The sequence below is a fragment of the Balaenoptera musculus genome, chromosome 17 (assembly GCF_009873245.2).
Source record: "Balaenoptera musculus isolate JJ_BM4_2016_0621 chromosome 17, mBalMus1.pri.v3, whole genome shotgun sequence".
NCBI classification, from domain to species: Eukaryota; Metazoa; Chordata; class Mammalia; order Artiodactyla; family Balaenopteridae; genus Balaenoptera; species Balaenoptera musculus.
The window spans coordinates 28450243-28472480 of record NC_045801.1 but is presented as its reverse complement, the minus strand read 5'-3'; the positions used below and the strand labels follow the sequence as shown (position 1 = coordinate 28472480).

Here is a 22238-nt window from a genome sequence, read left to right as displayed (position 1 = left end):
TCAAACTTATAAGCTTTTGCACAACAAAGGAAACCATAAACAAAATGAAAAGACAACCTACAGAATGGGAGAAAATATTTGCAAACGATGCAACCGACAAGCGCTTAATTTCCAAAATATACAAGCACTTCATACAACTCGACAAGAAAACAATCCAATTGAAAAATGGGCAGAAGACCTAAAGAGACATTCCTCCAAAGAAGAAATACAGATGGCCAATAGACACATGAAAAGATGCACAACATTGCTAATTATTAGAGAAATGCAAATCAAAACCACAATGAGGTACCACCACATGCTGCTCAGAATGGCCATCATTAAAGAGTCTACAAGTAACAAATGCTGGAGAGGGTGTGGAGAAAAGGGGACCCTCCTACACTGTTGGTGGGAATGTAAGTTGGTGCAGCCACTGCGGAAAACAGTACGGAGGTTCCTCAGAACACCAAAGTACAATTACCATATGATCCAGCAATCCCACTCCTGGGCATATATCCAGACAAAACTGTAATTCAAAAAGATACATGCACCCCTATGTTCACAGAAGCACTATTCACAATAGCCAAGACATGGAAACAACCTAAATGTCCATCAGCAGATGAATGGATAAAGAAGATGTGGTATATATATACAATGGAATACTACTCAGCTATAAAAAAGAATGAAATAATGCCATCTGCAGCAACATGGATGCATCTAGAGATTATCATACTAAGTGAAGTCAGAAAGAAAGACAAATACCATATGATATCACTTATATGTGGAATCAAAAAATGGCACAAACAATCCTATTTACAAAAGAGAAATAGACTCAGACATAGAGAAGAACAGACTTGTGGTTTGCCAAGAGGGAAGGCAGGTGGGGGAGGGATGGACTGAGAATTTGGGATTAGTAGATGCAAACTATTACATATAGAATGGGTAAACAACAAGGTCCTACTGTATATAGCACAGGGAACAATATTCAACATCCTGGGATAAACCACAATAGAAAAGAATATAAAAAAGAATATATATGTGTATAACTGATTCACTTTGTTGTACAGCAGAAATTAACACAACAGTGGAAATTAACTATGCTTCAATAAAATAAATAAATAAATAAAAATAAAAACATCCCAAAACTCCCACTGAGTTCACAACTTGGTAGCCAAAAGCAAAATGCAACAGCAAATAAGAAAGAAGGAAAAGAAAAGGATGACTGTTTGGGGCACACACTGTCAAAGGTAAGAATAGTACCCAATAGCTTATTAGCAGTGGAAAGAACAAAAACAAACCATGCAGAACCAGAGAAGAAATTTTTAAATGGAGTAGACTGAGACTACTTAGTGTGGGAGTAAAGAACCCAACTTAACTTCAAGTGCTTCTAATGGCTTTACTATAGACATATACAGCATGGTAATTAATATTCACTCTGATGACATTTGACAATCTATAAAATGTTACTTTCTCTTCAGAATGCTCTACATTAGATTTGGGGCAAATAATAAATTTTAGTAAGATTCCATAAAAAAAAGCTCTAAATATAGTTTTAGCACTTAAATGAGAAGAACTAATTTATACTAGGCAATTTATTTGGAAAACTCATTCTTTGTTAATGCCAAATAACCTATTGCCTTAAAAAAAAACCCTTAAATTCATAAACCCTTTGACAAATAAAATGTAACCCCACATTTCTTCTATTCTCATGTTTGTTTATCTTTGAAGTACCAGTGAAGATTACAATTAGAGTAAAATATTCTCTAGAGAAAAATTTGGAACATGAATTTCAAGTAGTCAATTGATTCTTTTTCTTCTCTTTGTAGAACACTTAGCAGTTAAAGACTTCTGAAGATTATATGTCAAAGTGAAGACATTTAAACAACCTTTAATCACTGCTATTACCAAATTTAAACTGAAAAGTAGTATTAAGAAAAAGGTTTTATCTATTCATAAATAATGTGTCTGTTGGAGGTCAGATTGAAAAGTTAATGACATGAAACTTTAGCTCCAAATTCATATTCTGTACATAGAATAAATTACTAAAATTTACTCTTTCTTACTATGCATGAAGTATTGAGTTGATCTGTATCTACTACTGTATAAGGAAAAACACTCCCTGGTGTTTCTCCTTTACTCACAATACCACCACACTCAAAACATTTCTGACACTAGATGTGTAGGTTTTCCACACATCCAGCAATTCTGACACCAGGTGGGTGTCCTACAATTAATTCAGTTCTGACACGATCTACCTGGAGATAGCATCAGATTACACAGGTTAAGGGCTCAGTCCCACAAGACTGAGTACCGCTCCCCTGCTCCCCCTACCACCCCACTTCAGATGCCAATCACAAATCCCAAGTTGTCACCTGTACTTCCAACTGACTGCTATAAATCAAGAATTCCAACGACTCTCCTTGGGTTCAGTATTTGCTAAAATGGCTCACAGAATTCAGGGAAACACTTAACTTATATTTACCAGTTTACCATAAAAGGATATGATAAAGGATAACTATGAACATTCAGATGGAAGAGATGCATAGGGCAAGATTCTGAAGAAGGGGAACAGAGCTTCCATTCCCTTGCCAGGCATGCCACCCTCCTAGTACCTCCATGTGTTCAGCAACCCAGAAGTTCTACAAACTCTGTCCTTTCGTATTTTTATGGACATTTCATCACATAGGCATGATCGGTCATCAACTCAGTCTGCAGTCCCTCTCCCCTTCCTGGAGGTTAGAGGAGGGCTACTGCGGAAAGTTCCAATCTTGTAATCATGACTTGGTCTTTCTGGTGACCAGCCCCCATCGTGAAGCTATCCAGGAGCTCACCAAGAGTACCGCCTCATTAGCATAAAAGACACTCCTATCACCCAGGAAATTCCAAGGGACTTAAGAGCTGTGTCCAGAACCGGGATCAAAGACCAAAAACCAAAATATGCGCCTAGTCCTAGTGCTCTTATCACTTAGGAAATTACAAAGGTTTTAGGAGCTCTGTATCAGGAACTGGACAGAGATCAATATATACTTTTTCACAGCTACCTTACTTAATCCTATTTAATCTTCGCTACCTGAGAATTCCCATTTTATGGAAGAAGAAACTCAAACTCAAGAGGTTAAGAGATTTAGGTTAAGAAGCTGATAATATGTATATATACTGGTCAGTTGTGTTAATAAGTTGTACATGTGTGATATGTCTAAAATTGATGTCTGAAAACTACAGAAAAGTCTTATAAAATCCTGAGTTACATTTTGTTTGAATATCCATTCATAAAGGTAACCATATAATTAAAGACCTTCTAATACTGACTAGAGATTGTAGCATAGGAAGATGTCAAATCTTAGCTAAGTGGTGTAAAATGAAATGGGAGGAAATGCACTTAAATTTTTAATAAAAGCCATAGAAAGAAAATAACTATTACTTAGAAATATGAGAAAAAAACGCTGATTTTTTTTTCATTTTGAAAATTATCAAGTTGGATCTTTAGCTGTATGTATCATAATTAATATCAAATTTCACTGACTATTCTAATGGAGGATAATATATATATATATATATATATATATATATATATATATATATATATATATATATGTAACAGATAACAGAAATACATACCAGAAAATAGAAAGTGCCGTGAGGAAAAAAAAAAAAAAAGAGCAAACAGGTGAGTAGATAATGGGGTTGTGGTTCCTATAGGTTAGTAAGGATGGAAGCTAACGTGAACAGAGGTGTGAATAAAGTATGGGAACAAATGAGAAAAGGAAGAACATTTCAGGTTCAGAGAATAACAAATGCAAACACCCTCAGGGAGAAGCATGTTTAGTACAAGGAATAGCATGAAGGCCAGTGTGGTTTAAGAAAAGTAAGCTGGGGAAAAAATGGTAAAAAATTAGAGACAATCAGTACTGGAGGACAGTGATTTTTACCTATGGGTTTCAACATTGGTAGCAAAATCAATTTAGTAGATCAAGAAAAGAATTTTCTATTTTACTTCACTAAAAATAGTATGGAGTAGAGTACTAAAATATGTCTTGTACAATAAGGATAGTACTGTTTTGTGAAATCTTTGCTTCAGATATGTTCACGTTATGTGTGTATCCTGATCTCTCAATTTAAACTATACAAAATACAGTGAGTCATAAGGCTGCTTGTAGACCACAGTGAGGATCCTAGACATTATTCTAAATGTGACAGGAAGCCAGTAAAGGGAGGAAAGAAACAGGGGAATGACAAAATCTAAGCCCTTTACGAGGATTACTTTGAACTTCACACAAAGTACTTATTAATTCAAAGGGGAAGATGATAACTTTAAAATAGGGAAATCTGGTGGACACCACGTAATCAAATTTAACACCACAATAGTATGAAAATAGTAGACCTCAACCAAGTACCTCCTAATGTGATACACTGGAAAGGAAACATCATTTATGTAATATTATTCCTGGCAAAAATGCAAAATCAGAATCTGATCTTGAGGAAATACTGGACATAGTCTATAAAAGGTAGAAAATAAAGTCAGTGTCATAAGGCTGCATAATTGAATGTTCCAAATTAAAGGACACTACAGACACCAAAACTCAATGCAATATGAGACATGGGATTGGACCCTGAATCAGGAAAAGAAATTGCTGTAAAGTACATTATTTGAGCAACTGGTAAAATTTGAATATGGACTCTATATGAGATGAAAGTATTGATATATACCAATGTTAAATTTCCTGAATTGTATTGTGGTTCTACAAGAAAATGTCTTCATTTTTGGTATATATTATGAGGTATTGGGGATAAAAGGGCATGGCATCTTCAACTTACTCCTAAATGTTTAAACAAAAAGAAATGGAGAAACAGAAAAAATGTGGCAAATGTTAATATTATAGTTACTAAAATCTAAGTGAAGGATACTGTATGGGCTGAGGTGTATCCCCTCCCAAATTCATATGTTGAAGTTCCAATCCTCAGCACCTCAGAAAGTGACTATACTTGGAAAGAAGACCTTCAAAAAGGTATTTAAAATGAGGTCATTGGGGTAGGTCCAATTCCAAAAGGGTTGGTGTCCGAAGAGGAGATTAGGACACAGATACACACATGGAAGACCATGTGAAGACAAATGCAGAAGACAGCCATCTAACAAGCCAAGGAGAGAGGCTCCAGAAGCCAACCCTGCTCAGACTTCTAGCCTTCAGAGCTGTGAGAAAATAAATTTCTGTTGTTTAGCCATCCAGTCTGTGGTACTTTGTTACGGCAAGTCCCAGAAAACTAATATAGGTACATAGTAGTTTGTTGTGTTATTTTCGTAACTTTTCTGTAAATTTGAATTTTTTTGAAAACAGTCAAAATTTTAAAATAAAATGGGTCACTGTGGCTACTAAATATAAAATTGGCTTATAAAAATCAATTGCCAACTCACTCTGTAAAGTGGGACAATAATAAAATGGAAACTTCCAAGACTGAATTATAAGGATTAAATGCAGCTGTGTCAATGCTAAAGCGTTACATGAACAGTTTATATTAATAGGTTAGTTATACATTAAGATACACCTTTAAGAAAAATTAGCTAGACAGAGGCTAGGTTACATACTCTATTTTGCAGAGTAATTTGAAACCTCACCTATTCTAGAGTTTAAGATTTAAGGTTAAAGGTTTAAGATTGATGTTTCCATGTGTTAAATGTATACCAAATCTTTCTGCTGCCCATCAGACACTCACTGCCTTCAGAGATGTTAACATGGACAATCCTATCCTACACAAACAACAAAAATGAAACAAATAAATATTATTTGCCAGTAAGTCTTTTTTCTACTGGTCATTGTTTAACCTCAGAATTCAGTGCTGATTACAGGAAGTCACAGGTATTGTGGACTCTGTCATCACACACACATACTGTTCTACCTATTAAATTTAAAATTAAGAAATGGCTTCTCTACAAAGATCACATCCAGGGTACTCTCAGGAAAGCATAATCTAAAGATGAAAGAAAGGGTATAACTGTAAAACTCTTTACTCAAAGAACTCAAAGTGTAAACAAAGCACCACTCAGTCAGACAAAAGGCTCCCTAAAGACTTAAAGAGTATGCCTCACTTATCCAACAACGGGCTTCTAAATAGCTTAAGGACATTGTTCATCAGCTGAATCTCAACAGAAACTCAAGGTAGAGAAAGGCCTTATCTACAAGATATTGTGGGTGTGGCTTTTGTATAATGGAGTAAATCCTAGTAAGATTAACAGAATATCCACAAAATTTTAAGAAAATTAAATCAGCAAGAATAACAACAGCTTGGACTGAAATGGACACAGCACAAAATGAAAAGTGATCCTTAGATTCCCACCCCCCACCCCCACGCTTGCAATTTCTACAAGTTCCAGGATGTAGGCTATATTACTTTGCTAGTGTTGCCATAACAAAGTACTACAGACTGGGTGGCTTAAACAACGGAAGTTTATTTTCTCACACTTCTGGAGGCTAGAAGTCTGAGATCAAGGTGTTAGCATGGTTGGTTTCTTCTGAAGCTTCTCTCCTTGGCTTATAGATGGCTCTCCTCTCCCTTTATCTTCACATGGTCCTTCCTATGTGTGTCTGTGACCTAATCTCCTCTACTAACAAAGACACCAACCGTACTAGATTAGGACCCACCATAATGGCCTCATTTTAATTATCTTTTAAAGGTCTTATCTCCAAATATAGTCACATTCTCAAGGTTAGGATAGGACTAGGGGCTAGGATTCCAACATATGAATTTGGCGGGTATACAATTCAGCCCATAACACAGGCTGAGAAAACTATTAAAGTGCAAACACGTATAAGCCTACCTTGAAAACATTGCAGGTTCGGTTTCAGACCACTGCAATATAGTGAATATCACAATAAAGTGAGTTTTTTGGTTTCCCAATGAATATAAAAGTTATGTCTACACTATACTATAGTCTATTAAGCACACAGTAACACTGTGTCTGAAAAAATAAATGTACCTACTTTAAAAAATACTGGGTTGGCCAAAAATTGACTCTTCCTTTCATGGACGACTGATTTCTCTGTAGCATGTAGTGCTGTTTGACAGCAGTTTACCTATAGAACTTCTTTCAAAATTGGAATCGATCCTCTTAAACCCTGCCACTGCTTTATCAACTAAGTTTAAGTAATATTCTACATCCTTTGTTGCCATTTCAGCAGTCTTGACAGCATCTTCACCAGGAGTAAGTGACTTGTCATCCATAAAAGTTTTATCACGAGATTGCAGTAATTCAGTTACATCTTCAGGCTCCACTTCTAATTCCAGTTCTCTTGCTGTTTCCACCATATCTGCAGTGACTTCCTCCACTGAATTCTTAAACCCCTCAAAGTTATCCATGAGGGTTGGAATCAACTTCTTCCAAACTCCTGTTAATGTTCATATTTTGATCTCTTCCCATAAATAATGATGTTTTTAATGGCATCTAGAATGATGCATTCTTTCTAGAAGGTTTTCAATTTACTTTGTCCAGATCCATCAGAGGAATCACTATCCATGGCAGCTACAGCCTTACAAAGTGTATTTCTTAAAAAAGACTTGAAAGTCGAAACAACTCCTTGATCCACAGGCTGCAGAATGGATGTTATGTTAACAGGCATGAAAACAACATAAACCTCATCATGCATCTCAACCGGAGCTCTTAAGTGACCAGGTACAATGTCAAGGAGCAGTAGGTCTCAACAGTGGGCTTAAAATATTCAGTAAACCAAGCTGTACACAGACGTGCTGTCATCCAGGCTTTGTTGCTTCATTTACAGCCAGAAGAGATCTAGCATAATTCTCAAGGGCCCTAGAATTTTGGGAATGGTAAATAAGCACTGGCTTCAACTTAAAGTCACCATCTGCATTAGCCCTAACAAGAGAGTCAGCCTATCCTTTGAAGCCAGGCATTGACTACTCTCTAGCTATCTTCTTCCCATATAAGGCTGTTTCACCTACATTGAAAATCTGTTGTGTAATGTTGTTTAGCTGGATAACTTGCTGCAGCTTCTACATCAGCACTTGCTTCTTCACCTTGCATTTTTATGTTATGGAGACGGCTTCTTTCCTTAAACCTAATGAACTAATCTCTACTAGTTTCAAACTTTTCTTCTGCAGCTTCCTCATCTTTCTCAGCCTTTATGGAATTGAAGAAAAGTAGGGCCTTGCTTTGGATTAGGCTTTGGTTTAAGGGAATGCTGTCGCTGGTATGATCTTCTATCCAGACCACTAAAACTTTCTCCATGTAATTAGACTGTTTCCTTCCATTCATGTGTTCACTGGAGTAGTACTTTTAATTTCCTTCAAGAACTTTTTCGTTGCATTCACAACTTGACTAACTGGCACAAGAGGCCTAGCTTTTAGCTTATCCTGGCTTTCGACATGCCTTTCTTACTTAGCTTAATCATTTCTAGCTTTTGATTTAAAGTGATAGACATGCAATTCTTCCTTTCACTTGAACACTTAGAGGCTACTGTAGGGTTATTAATTGGCCTAATTTCAATATTATTGTGTCTCAGAGAATAGGGAGGCCCAAGCAGAGGGAGAGATGGGGGAACAGTAATCACTAATCTGCTAATCAGTAGAGCAATCAGAACACACACCTTTATCTCTTAAGTTTGCCATCTGATATGGGCATGGTTTGTGGTGCCCCAAAACAATTACAATGCTAACTTTAAAGATCACTGATCACACATCACCATAACAAATATAATAATGAAAAATTTGTAATACTGTGAGAATCACCAAAATGTGACAAAGAAACACAAGGTGAGCAAATGCTGTTGGAAAAGAGTTGCTGATAGACTTGCTTGACACAGGGTTGTGACAAACCTACAATTTGTAAAAAACAAAAACAAAAAAATGCAATATCTGAGAAGTACAACAGAGCAAAGCATAATAAAATGAGGTATGCTTGTACTGACAAATTTAGGCTTTTTGGAACACCAGCCATGGTTAGATTTATACTATAGTGGTAGCTTGTACAGTGCTGTTGGAAGCTCAATCCAGGTGCCAGTTTCTATAGCTACCATCTTCTTCCCAACCACCAGTCTTCACCCAGGAATAGTTACTGCCCTGGCCAGAGTCATGTGCATATCAAAACTGAGGAATTCAGATGCTGAATCTTAAGTTGTCAGTTCTAAAATACCACCTCAATTAAGCATGTTACTAAAAAAAGAGCCAAGAGTCAACTAGAGGATACTTCTCAACACAGGGTTGCCATAAACCTTCAATTTGTAAAAAGTGCAATATCTGCAAAGTGCAATAAAGTAAAGCACAATAAAACGAGGTATGCCTGTAATCTCTCAGGAATAAGGAAAGATGACCTAAAGGGTGGAATCAAGAGCCCAGAGGGCAGAAGAAAGAACCAAGAGCCAGGGAGAAACACTTCCAAATAAGAGTAGGGTTGAGTCTTACTTGAGAAACTTCCAACATTTTGCCTGGCTAGATTTTGGAATTGCTTTGGACCTGTCACCCCTGTGTACCTTCCATATTCCCCCTTTTTGTACGGAAATGTGTACCGTGATAATCCTATGCTTATTCCATCATGTTATATTGGATATACTGGTGCAGATAACTAGTCTTTTAGTTCACAGGGCTACAGATCAAGAGCAACTGTACCCAAGGAGCTGTCCTTAAAGGATCCTCATCTACACCTGGACAAGATTTAGGTGATGATATACTTGCCTTTGAGTGAATGCTATATTAGAATATGACTTTAAGAGACCTTTGCAGGGTACCTATTTTGCATGTGAGAAGGCCACATATCATTGGGAACAATGGGTATGCCAGTGTCCCCAATGCCCGTATCAGTGGCTATGATAGCCAGCTACCAAAGTGGCACCCTTTGATCCCTGCCTTCTTTTATTCACAGCCTTATGTCTTCCCCACTCACAATGTACTAGGGTGGGTCTGTGTGACCAACAGAATATAGCAGAAATAACAGTATATCACTACCAAGATCTAGTTATAGAAAACATTACAATTTCCATCTTGGTCACTTCTGTTCTCCCCACAACCCTCTTCAGATCACTCACTCTAAGGGAAGGCAGTTGCCATGTCATGAGCAACCTTATGAAGGGGCTCACATGGTTAGAAGCTGAGGTTTCCTGCCAACAACCACGTGAGTGAGCTTGTAAGTGGATCCTGAAGCCCCTGTCAAGCTTCAGATGACTACAGCCCAGGACAACACCTTGAGTACAACCTTAAGAAATATCCTGAACCCAAACCACCAAGCTAAATGCCTTTCAAATTCCCGACCCACAAAAGTATGAGATAATAAATGTTTCTGTTTTAAATCACTAAGTTTTGGGATAACTGGTTATATAGCAACAGATAACTAATAAACATATTTTAAACATTAAGACACTTGTTGCAGGTTAAGAATGGAAAAAATTTAATATAAATACTAATCACAAGAAAGCTGTTGTGGTTACACTAATATCAAACAGAGTATGTTTCATGACAAGGAGTATTAGCCAGAGATAAAAACAGGCATTTCATAATGACAAAAGGGTCAGTTCATCTAGAGAACAAAAAAAAAATCTTAAATATGTATGCTCCTAATATTACACAGCTTCAAAATACTTGAATTAAGACTGACAAGACTAAAAATTAAAAGGAGAAACTTTAAAATTCACAATTACAGTTGAAGATTGTAACCCTCCTCACCTGGAAACTGTAATAAGTAGAGAGAAAGACAAAAGGGATATTAAAAATTCAACTAATTGAGAGGAGGCAGAGCTGCAGCCGCAAACTCTGCTGACTCGGTGGCAACCATGAGGACCACCTGCCTCTGTGAATTCAGAGGCTCAAGAGTGTCAAATGTTAGGTGGAGACAAGATGGCAGAGTAGAAGGATGTAAGCTCACCTCCTCTCACAAAAACACCAAAATAACTAACTGCTGAACAACCATCAACAAAAAAACCACTGGAACCTACCAAAAACAATATCCTGCATCCAAAGACAAAGAAGAAGGCACAACGAGATGGGGGCAGACAGCAGAAGCAAGAAGAACTACAACCCTGCGGCCTACAGAATGGAAACCACAATCACAGGAAGTTACATAAAATGAGACAGCAGAGGAATATGTCCCAGACAAAGGAACAAGATAAAACCCCAGAAGAACAACTAAGTGAAGTGGAGACAGTCAATCTACCCAAAAAAGAATTCAGAATAATGACAGTAAAGATGATTCAAGATATCAGAAAAAGAATGGAGGCACAGACCAAGAAGATACAAGAAATGTTTACCAAAGAGCTAGAAAATATAAAGAACAGAGATGAACAATACAATAACTGAAATTAAAAATACAGTAGAAGTAATCTGTAGCAGGATAAATGAGGCAGAAGAACGGATATGCGAGCTTGAAGATGGAACAGTGGAAATCACTGCCACAGACCAGAATAAAGAAAAATTGAGGACAGTCTAACAGAACTATGGGACAATATTAAACTCACAAACATTCGCATTATAGGGGTCCCAAAAGGAGAAGAGAGAAAAAGAACCTGAGAAAATCTTTGAAGAGTAATATCTGGAAACTTCACTAACATGGGAAAGGAAACAGTCACCCAAGTCCAGGAAGCACAGAGAGTCCCAGGCAGGATAAACCCAAGGAGGAACATACTGAGACACATAATAAACTGACAAAAATTAAAGACAAAGAAAAAAAATTAAAAGCAACAAGGGAAAAGCAACAAATAATGTACAAGAGAACTCCCATAAGGTTATCAGCTGATTTCTCAGCAGAAACTCTGCAGGCCAGAAGGGAGTGCCACAATAAAATGATGAAAGGGAAGAACATACAACCAAGAATACTCTACCCAGCAAGGCTCTCATTCAGATTTGACAGAGAAATCAAAAGCTTTACAAACAAGCAAAAGCTAACAGAAGTCAGCACCACCAGACCAGCTTTGCAACAAATGCTGAAGGAACTTCTCTAGGTAGAAAAGAAAAGGCCACAACTAGAAACAATACATTAATAGGATAATACACCATGACCAAGTGGGATTTATCCCCGGGATGCAAGGAGTTTTCAATATCTGCAAATCAATCAGTGTGATAAACCAAAATAACAAATTGAAGAATAAAAACCATATGATCATCTCCATAGATGCAGAAAAAGCTTTTGACAAAATTCAACACCCATTTATGATTAAAAACTCTCCAGAAAGTGGGCATAGAGAGAACATGCCTCAACATAATAAAGGCCATAAATGACAAACCTACAGCTAATATCATACCCAATGGTGAAAAGCTGAAAGAATTTCCTCTAAGATCAGGAACAAGACAAGGATGTCCACTCTTTCCACTTCTATTCAACATAGTTTTGGAAGTCCTAGCCATGGCAATCAGAAAAGAAAAAGAAATAAAAGAAATCCAAATTGGAAAAGAAGAAGTAAAACTGTCACTGTTTGCAGATGACATGATACTATACATAGAAAATTCTAAAGATGCTACCAGAAAACTACTAGAGCTCATCCATGAATTCGGTAAAGTTGCAGGATACAAAATTAATACACAGAAATCTGTTGCATTTCTATACACTAACAAAGAAAGATCGGAAAGAGAAATTAAAGAAACAATACCACTTACCTTTGCATCAAAAAGAATAAAATACCTAGGAATATACCTACCTAAGGAGATAAAAGACCTGTACTCAGAAAACTATGACACTGATGAAAGAAACTGAAGATGGCACAAACAGATGGAAAGATATACCATGTTCTTGGATTGGAAGAATCAATATTGTCAAAATGGCTATACTACCCAAGGCAATCTACAGATTCAGTGCAATCCTACCAAATTACCAATGGCATTTTTCACAGAACTAGAACAAAAAAAATCTTAAAATTTGTATGGAGACACAAACGACCCCGAGTAGCCAAAGCAATCTTGAGAAAGAAAAACGGAGCTGGAGGAATCAGGCTCCCTGACTTCAGACTACACTACAAAGCTACAGTCATCAAAACAGTAATGGTACTGGCACAAAAACAGAAATATAGATCAATGGAACAAGACAGAAAGCCCAGAAATAAACCCACGCACCTATGGTCAATTAATCCACAACAAAGGAGACAAGAATATACAATGGAAAAAAGACAGTCTCTTCAATAAGTGGTGCTGGGAAAACTGGACAGCTACATGTAAAAGAATGAAATCAGAACATTCTTTAACACCATACACAAAAATAAACTCAAAATGGATTGAAGACCTAAATGTAAGACTGGATACTATAAAACTCTTAGAGGAAAACATAGGCAGAACACTCTTTGACATAAACTGCAGCAATATCTTTTTCAATACATCTCCTAGAGTAATGGAAATAAAAACAGAAATAAACAAATGGGACCTAATTAAACTCAAAGACTTTTGCACAGCAAAGGAAACCATAAACAAAACGAAACGACAGCCCAGAGAATGGGAGCAAATATTTGCAAATGATGCAACCGACAAGGGATTAATCTCCAAAATTTACACACAGCTCATCTCATGTGGCTCAATATCAAAAAAACAAACAACCCAATCAAAAAATGGGCAGAAGATCTAAACAGACATTTGTCCAAAGAAGACATACAGAGAATTCCCTGGTGGTACAGTGGTTAGGACTTGGCACTTCCACTGCTGGGGGCCTGGGTTCAATCTGTGGTCAGGAAACTAAGATCCCACAAGCCATGCGGTGCAGCCAAAAAAGAACAAAAAAAAAAAGAAGACATCCAGATGGCTAAGAGGCACATGAAAAGATGCTCAACATCGCTAGTTATTAGAGAAATACAAGTAAACTACAATGAGGTATCACCTCACACCAGTCAGAATGGCCATCATCAAAAAGTCTACAAATAATAAATGCTGTAGAGAGTGTGGAGAAAAGAGAGCCCTCCTACACTGCTGGTGGGAATGTAAGTTGGTACAGCCACTATGAAGAACAGTATGGAGGTTCCTTAAAAAACTAAAAATAGAGCTACCGTATGATCCAGCAATCCCACTTTCCTGGGTATATCCAGAGAAAACCATGGTTCGAAAGGATACATGCACCCTAATGTTCATTGCAGTGTTGTTTACAATAGCCAAGATATGGAAGCAACCTAAATGTCCACTGACAGATGAATGGATAAAGAAAATGTGGTACATATACACAACGGAATATTACTCACCCATTAAAAAGAATGAAATGCCATTTGCAGCAACATGGATGGACCTGGGGATTATCATACTAAGTGAAGTAAGTCAGACACAGAAAGACAAATATCATATGATATCACTTATATGTGGAATCTAAAAAAATGATACAAGTGAACTTATTTACAAAACAGAAACAGACTCACAGACTTAGAAAACAAACTTATGGTTACCAAAGGGGAAAGGTGGGGGGGAGGGATAAATTGGGAGTTTGGGATTAACATATACACACTACTATATTTAAAATAGATAACCAACAAGGACCTACTGTATAGCATAGGGAACTCTACTCAATATTCTATAATAACCTAAAAGGGAAAAGAATTTGAAAAAGAATAGACACATGTATATGTGTAACTGAACCACTTTGCTGTGCACCTAAAACTAACACAAAACACTGAAAATCAACTATACACCAATATAAAATAAAAATTAAAAAAAAAAAACCTCAGCTATTGAACCTAATACAACTTGACCTAACACAAATTGAGGTCACCCAACCACAGCATATACATATTCTCAAGTATATATGGAAAAAATACCTACAGAGACTGTGTATGTACTAGGCTATAAACAATTTTGCATAAATTTAAAAAGACTGGTTATCCCTAACCACAATGAAGTTAAGTGAGAAATCAGTTTAAGAAAAAACCAACCGGTATACACACACATATCACAAAAAACCCTACATAGTTGGAAATTAAAACACCACCTTATAAATAAGCATGGGTCAAAGAAGAAATCTCAAAGGATATTAGAAAATATGTTAAGCTGAAATAAAATGAAATATATGGAATGAAGGTTAAGTGATACTTTGAGGAAAATTTATAGCTCTAAATGCATTTATCAGAGGAGAGGTGCTACAAATCAATTACCTATGTTTCCACCTAAGAAACTAGAAAAAGAGGAGTAAATTAAACCCATAATTAGTAAATAGAGGGGCCATTACTACAATCCTACAAACATTAAAAAGACAATGAGAGAGTATTTTGGAGGACTTCTGCAATAATTCAACAACTTGGATGGAATGGATTAGTATCTTGAAGATCAACAACGATCAACACAAGCTAAAGAAGAAAGAGAAAATCGGAATGGCTCTGTATCTACTAACAAAGCTAAATTCGTAATTAAAACCCTTCCCACAAAAAAACTCCAGGCACAGGTAATTTCAGTGATAAATTTTACCAAACTTTTAAGGAGCAAATAATACCTACCCTATACAAACTCTTTCAGAAAATAAACCTCTCAATTCATATTATGAGGACAGCATTACTGTTATCTAAAGAAGAAATTACAGGAAAACCATAGATTAATATCCCTTATGAATATAGAAAGAAAAATCCTTAAAATGCTCATGTTACAATTTTTTAATTAAATGATAAAACTGAACATATTAACAGAATAAAGAAGAAAATCCATATAATCAAGCAAATGCCCAAGAAAGCACTTAAATTCAACACACATTCATGATTAAAAAGATAAAAATCTCAGCAGACTAGACTATAAGTGAGTTCCTCAACCTAACATACGTAAACCCTAGAATTAACGTCATATTTGATGGTAAACCACTCAATCCTTCTTCCTAAGACTAGGAATAAGACAAGGATTTCTGCTCCCATCAATGAAATTCAACGCTGCATCTGATGTCCTACCTAGTACAATAAGACACGACAAAGAAATAAAAGGTGTACTGACTGAAAAGAAATGTTAACTATCTTAATTCACAGGCATTATCCTGTACATAAACATATTGACGTATCTACAAAAAAGCACTGGAAAAAGAGAATTTATAAGTTACAATATAAAGTCACTCAACCTTATTTCTATGTAAAAGACAAAACAAATTGGAACTTAAAGAAATATACTAATTACAATAGCTTCCAAAATATGAAATACTGGTGTTAAACTTAACACTAAAAGCTTCAAAATATTGCTAGGAAACATTAAGGGAAACCTAAATAAACAAGAGACATACAATGTTCATGAATGACACACTCAATATTATTAAGATATCAATTCTCCTCAAGTTGACCTACAAATTAAACACAATCCCAATGACAATCCCAGCAGATGTTTTTGTACAAATTGAAAAGCTGATTGTAAAGTTTTTACAAAAACAAAACCGATTTAGGAAAATAAAAACAAAGATCAAGACTAACCCTATCTGAAATCAAGACTCACTACCATAGCTACAGAATCAAGCCAGTATAGTACTGTCTAAAGAAGGGATCAGCAAACTTTTACTCAAAGGGCCAGATGGTAAATATTTCAGGCCTAAAGGCCATATGGTCTCTGTTAAAACTATTCAACTCTCTTGATGTAGTATATAAGAAGCCACAGACAATATACAAATAAATGTCTATGGTTGTGTTCCAATAAAACTTTACCAATCAGGTGGCTGTAGGTAACCAGTACGGTTACTGACCCTGTTCCAGATATGAACCATTTGTCAAACACGTGTATTACAAATATCTTCTCCTCACTGCAAGTTTCCTTTTTCACTCTCATAATGGCATCTTTTGATAAACAGATGTTTTTAATGTTTTTAATTTTGATCCAACTGAACATCTTTTTTTTACAGTTAGTGTTTTATATGCCCTGTTCAAATAATCTCTACCTGCTCCAATGCCGCAAAAATGTCTGTTTTCCTCTATATGCTTTATTAATTTACTGTTTCATGTTTAGACATGCAATCCATCTGTAATTGATTTTTGCATATGGTGTGATGTAAATGTCAATAAGTTATTTTTCCTATGGATATCTAACAGACTAAGAGCCATTTATTTTGACCATCTTTTTCCCCACTATATTGTAGTATTATCCTTGTCACAAATCAGGCTAATTGTATTCCTGTGTTAGGCTTATTGTCCACAATAACAAACAAACTACATTTATTGTCAAGTATCTATAAATTGACAATAATAAATTATTGTCAAGTATCTATAAATTCCCAGATAAGGGAATTTCCCTTATCTGGTGTGTGAGGGGCAATCGTCCTGGGAAAACGGCTGCTGAATAAAGAAAGAAAAGAGCCATAGGTTGTCTGATAAAAGGTCTTCCAACTGGGATTGTCACTTAGGATAGTTTCTGAAAATATCCTTGTCCTTTAAGATTCTAGATGAAAGTTTATTAAATATTCTATCTAAAACAAAAACTTCTAGGAAGAGTTCCTTCCTGTAGAGATGCTCAGTATATATGAACTCATATTCTAAGAAAAAGTTCTGTCAGTCAAGTAACAATCTCATTGATATCTCAAGGGAAAGGCTAAATTCTAGTGGATTGAGGGCTTGATAACTGTGTAGAAACTTTTAAGAATCAAGAAATATGTGATATGCAACTAAAATTATCTTTCCTTTCAGAGAACAGAAGGTAAAAATGGAATTGAAGACTACTTCAAATAGGTCCATCACAGGTAATGTCAATAATAACCATTGGCAACAAATAATTGACATTATCCATTATATTCTCATAATCCTGAAAGAAACTGAAGTGCTTTCAGTTGAATCACACTCATTATGACACCAGTATTACTGTGATACCTGAACATTAACTTGCAGGGAGACAATTATCCTAAGGACTCTTTCATTTCTGCACATCTTTCTAGCAGAAGCACTAATGTGTTCTAGACTACTACTTCAAGGTGTTTTTAGAGCAAACAACTGTGAAAGGTAAACTGTCTCCCTCCAGAGCAAAAGGCAGGCTTTTTTTACTGTCCAGTAGCATGAACATAATCTCTCTCTCCTGAGCAAGGTCAGCCAAGCTTTCTGGTCATCTCCATATTACACTGTGGGAATTGGGGCACTGGGAATTGGTCCAAATGTTGATACTCTAGCTAATATTACTGCTGTCAGTAATAAACTGTCCTTTGTTTCTGACCCAAGAGTCTCATGTCTTTTACCAGCATCTATGAAACTATGGTAGGCTAACTTGCTAGTTTATGGGAAAGTTAAAAATCTCAAACGCACTGCGATTTTGGAGATAAAGATGGGATGCTGATAGAGACATGGCTCTCTTAAAGAAAAAATATGAGGGCCTTATGGTTCAATTTATACAATTTGAGGTAAGTCTGTGGGTACTGGTAGCAAATATGCTGACCAAATTGTATGGCCAATCAGGCAACAAATGGTCCTCTATTTTACTGCCTGGTAATTAGGAAGACTTGGGGAGAGGGGTGCAGACTGCTTCCAGGGAAGATGGTTCATAGACAGCTGCCTGAATGGTGCTCTGGTTGTTTCTAACTCTTCCGGAAGAGAATACCTCCTCACCAACCTAATGGTGAGCCTCAGGTCCATCCCATAGTAACAACTAGCACTAGGATTTGTCTCCTCCCACTTTCAGGCACTGTTACAGAGATATATACCTACTCTGAGCATGAAGGCAGGGAAATGATTACATAGCTTCATTTCTAATATAGTCAAATTTGATATAATCAAGTAAATTATAAATTCAGTACCTCAAGGAGCTTAAAAGCTTGAGAACCACTGATTTAGATACTTTCTAAATGTATTTCCTTCCTCTATAAACTCTGATCCTATTCTTAATATCTTTTTGAAAGAATTAGTATACTGAATACATGCCATTTCTACTACCTTTCTTAGTGACATTAACCTAAAAGAATTATTTCCTGTTTGTACTTCCTCTGCTTACTGTCTCAGTGAGTTTATAAGTCACAAATATTCTTTTCAGCTGTTTCATTCTCATGTTTTAAGCAGTAAATGACGAATACCACCTGATCTGCAAAATTCACTGTAATTTTTTAAAAACATCCTATCATCTTTTGCTTGTTCAAGGCTATATTTAATTTGATCTCTATAGATCAGTGTTGTCTGGAAGTAATAAAATGCAAGGCAAATACATAATTTTAAGTTTTCTAGCAGCCACATTAAAAAGTAAAGAGAAATGGGATGTATTCATTTTAATAAATGTATTTTACTTAACCAAACATAACCAATTATCATTTCAACATGAACATTCATATAAAGTCATTATTAATAATATATTTCACATTCTTTTTTTCATGCTAAGTTTTCAAAATCTGGTTGTGTATTTTACACTTACAGCACATCTCAAACAAACTAGCCACATTTCAAGTGCTCAAAAGCTATGTGGCTAGTGACTAATATTTTGGATAATACAGCTCTAGATAAAAGCAAAAATAATTCATCTTCAACTGTATCTAAATTCTGATTTCAGTTTTACACCTCAGTGATCACATCTTATTACTTTTCTTCTTAGCTTCTGAAATTTAATATTTGTCTTTTATTCTGCTGCTACGTATATTCATTTAACATTTTACTTTCCAAATGCCAAATTCTAACCCTAATTTACATTTCTTTCAGGGAATTTTTTATTTTGGAAAATCTGTCATTTACAATATAGAGTTCTGACCTTTTTGTTACAGTATTTTTTTTTCTTCTAAATTAAGGACATATACTGACCTTTCCATGTACAGGTAATTTCCAATTGTCCAAAGTCATGACAAATGAATCAAGAAGATAAATCTGAAGTAAACATTGCAGAAAGGAGTACAAATTACCCATATAGTACTATCTGATGCCTAAAATGGATGTACCACTGAATATCCACAATATTGGAGCCTCCTTCATTCCCTTCCCCAATGACATGCCAACTGGTATCCTCTTAGGTACACCAAGAAACTATTTTTGAACAAGCTACATTTGACCAGACAGACCTTGACTTTCATACAATACACTGACTTACCAAATCTGTCTTTTTTATTTTTACTTTTTAAATTATTATTATTTTTTTGGCCGCACCGCACAACATGTGGGATCTTAGTTCCCCGACCAGGGATCGAACCTGTGCCCCCTTCAATGGACCTCCAGGGAAGTCCCCAAATCTGTCTTCAGAAAGAAGATGGACTTAGTACTTAATTGTTGTTCCAGTTATTACCATTCCACTTATTCCCAAACATCAATGTTTATTGCATTTTTACTTCACTGAATCTTTGCCTATATTCATAAAAAAATGACTAATGATAGAAAAATCAAAGTGCTTATCATTATAAAAAGAAACTTTGGCCTCAAATTTAACTCAATTGAGATACTGGTTCAAGATAGCAATATAGAAAGATACTGAACTCACCTCCTCCCATGAAGGAGGGGCAAGCATCTAATTCAACACACATCTAGGAGCCTACTGAAACATACTTCAGGGAGAGGAAGTAAGTGCCATCTTTTGCACTCTTCCTCTGCCTCACTTCAGAGCACCAGTAATCTCCCAGAGGGAACCTTGTACACACATCTAGTGCCCCAGTTTTCACATCTGGTGCTCTGGTTTTTGTGGCTTCTGCCCAGGAGATGCTCACAGATTGCCTGGTTCTGGTAGCCAGTAGGGCTTGCATTCCTGGTGCCATGGGACTATAGCAATTAGAGGCAGTTCCTGGCTGACTACCACTACAGGGCTCAACGGAGATGGCAGACCGAAACACACCCCCAGTCTTTCTGTGAAAAAACCCTCTCTGCTTGTCCTAAAGCTTCAGAGTAGTGGTAGGCTTCTGGTGTGACACACATACCTAGAGGCCTACTGAGGTGCTGCTCTCTGTGGACAGAGGCCAGTGATTGCCATCTTTGCACATTCCCTCTGCCTTACTCTAAGTCACTGGTATCTCCAGGAAAGGAGCTTGCATACTCATCTGGTGCCCCAATTTTTGTGACTGTCGCCCAGGGTATACCTCTAGATCATCTGGCTCTGGTGGACAGCGGGACTGACTTATGTTTGCGATCCCACAGGACTGTACATATTTGTGTACTTCAAAACCTGATGCCTGAGGGTCTGGCTTCCAACCAGCCTGAATTCAGGTGCTGACTGAGATCGTCCATTTTGGGACACTGGGACACTAACAGGTCTTGGCACACCCTCAACTACTGGGAGCCAAAAAAAAAAAGCTGCTTGGACAATCACAAAGTCTGAGAGGCAACTAAGAACTAGGGGCAGAGTTGAACAATAAGGTTCATCTCCTATATAAGACCATGTCTTTAACTGGGAGAGATGGCTATTTTATTTAACGGATAGAAACCAACACAGCAAGTCAAGGAAAATGAAGAAACAGAGGAATATCTTTCAAAGGAAGCAATAAGATAAAACCGCAGAAAGAGACGTTAATGAAACAGAGATAAGTGATTTAACTGATAAAGAGTTCAAAATAATGGTCATAAAGATGCCCACTGAGCTTGGGAGAAGAATGAACAAAGTGAGAACTTCAACAAAGCTTAGAAAAATATAAGAGAGTATATATTTATATAAGTATATAAGAAGTATCAACTTCTTCCTCTAAGGAGCTAGAGGCCTCAGAGAATAAGATGTTTCCACCACTCCACCAGGGTCAGCCAGATCTGGTTTGGCACTGCCTGTGACTAAGGTTAAATTTACTAAATTCCAGGATTTAGTCAGCAGATGGGGCTTTTGTACCCTAATTTGTAAATAATAAATGTTTTATTTTGGCCCCCTTCTGTTACTCCTTGGTTTTAATTTTTAGTATGCTTAAACATAGCAAATAAAGAGAAGTACCATTAACTAGACGCCTCTCAGTGACCAACATTACACTACTTGATCAATACTACTTAGTAGTGCTATACTAAAATGAACTGAAATTCTCGGAGAAGCTAAGCTTAAACAATAACATTTTACGACATCTAAGATCAGGTGTCTTCTCTATAAAAGTTAGGCAGGAAACAGTACCTAAAAGTTATAGCTCCTAAGACTATAACTTTAGGAAGAAAGGCCAGATTCTTCAAGAATAAATAATCTACAGTTAGTCAGATTGAAGAGTCTTTCATCAGTCACACTTAAGAGTGATTTTCTAAAATCTAACCCAAGGCAGTAAGAGTAATTGTGTAATGGCTCTTCACTCACAATTAAGGGAGTTATCTGTGGGATTATGTCAGAACTAAACAATATCTAAGAAGCAAAATGCCTAAAAACATCTAACGACTTTGATCATCTGGGCTTTGGATCAATGCCCAGATTGCATAAAATAATATGACCAAGAACTTTGTTTACTCTTCACTTAGAGGAGTGATTGACAAAGAAGGGAAACATAAAAGTGTATGCAAATTTCTTGAGATCCAAGA

At 36.4% G+C, this 22238-nt stretch overlaps 1 protein-coding gene across 2 annotated transcripts in view; it reads right to left on the bottom strand.

The window, feature by feature from the left end:
• The window catches only part of NUDCD1 (NudC domain containing 1), a 91793-nt gene that overhangs the window by 14205 nt on the left and 55350 nt on the right, over positions 1-22238 (bottom strand). The gene's annotated exons all lie outside the window — the stretch shown is intronic.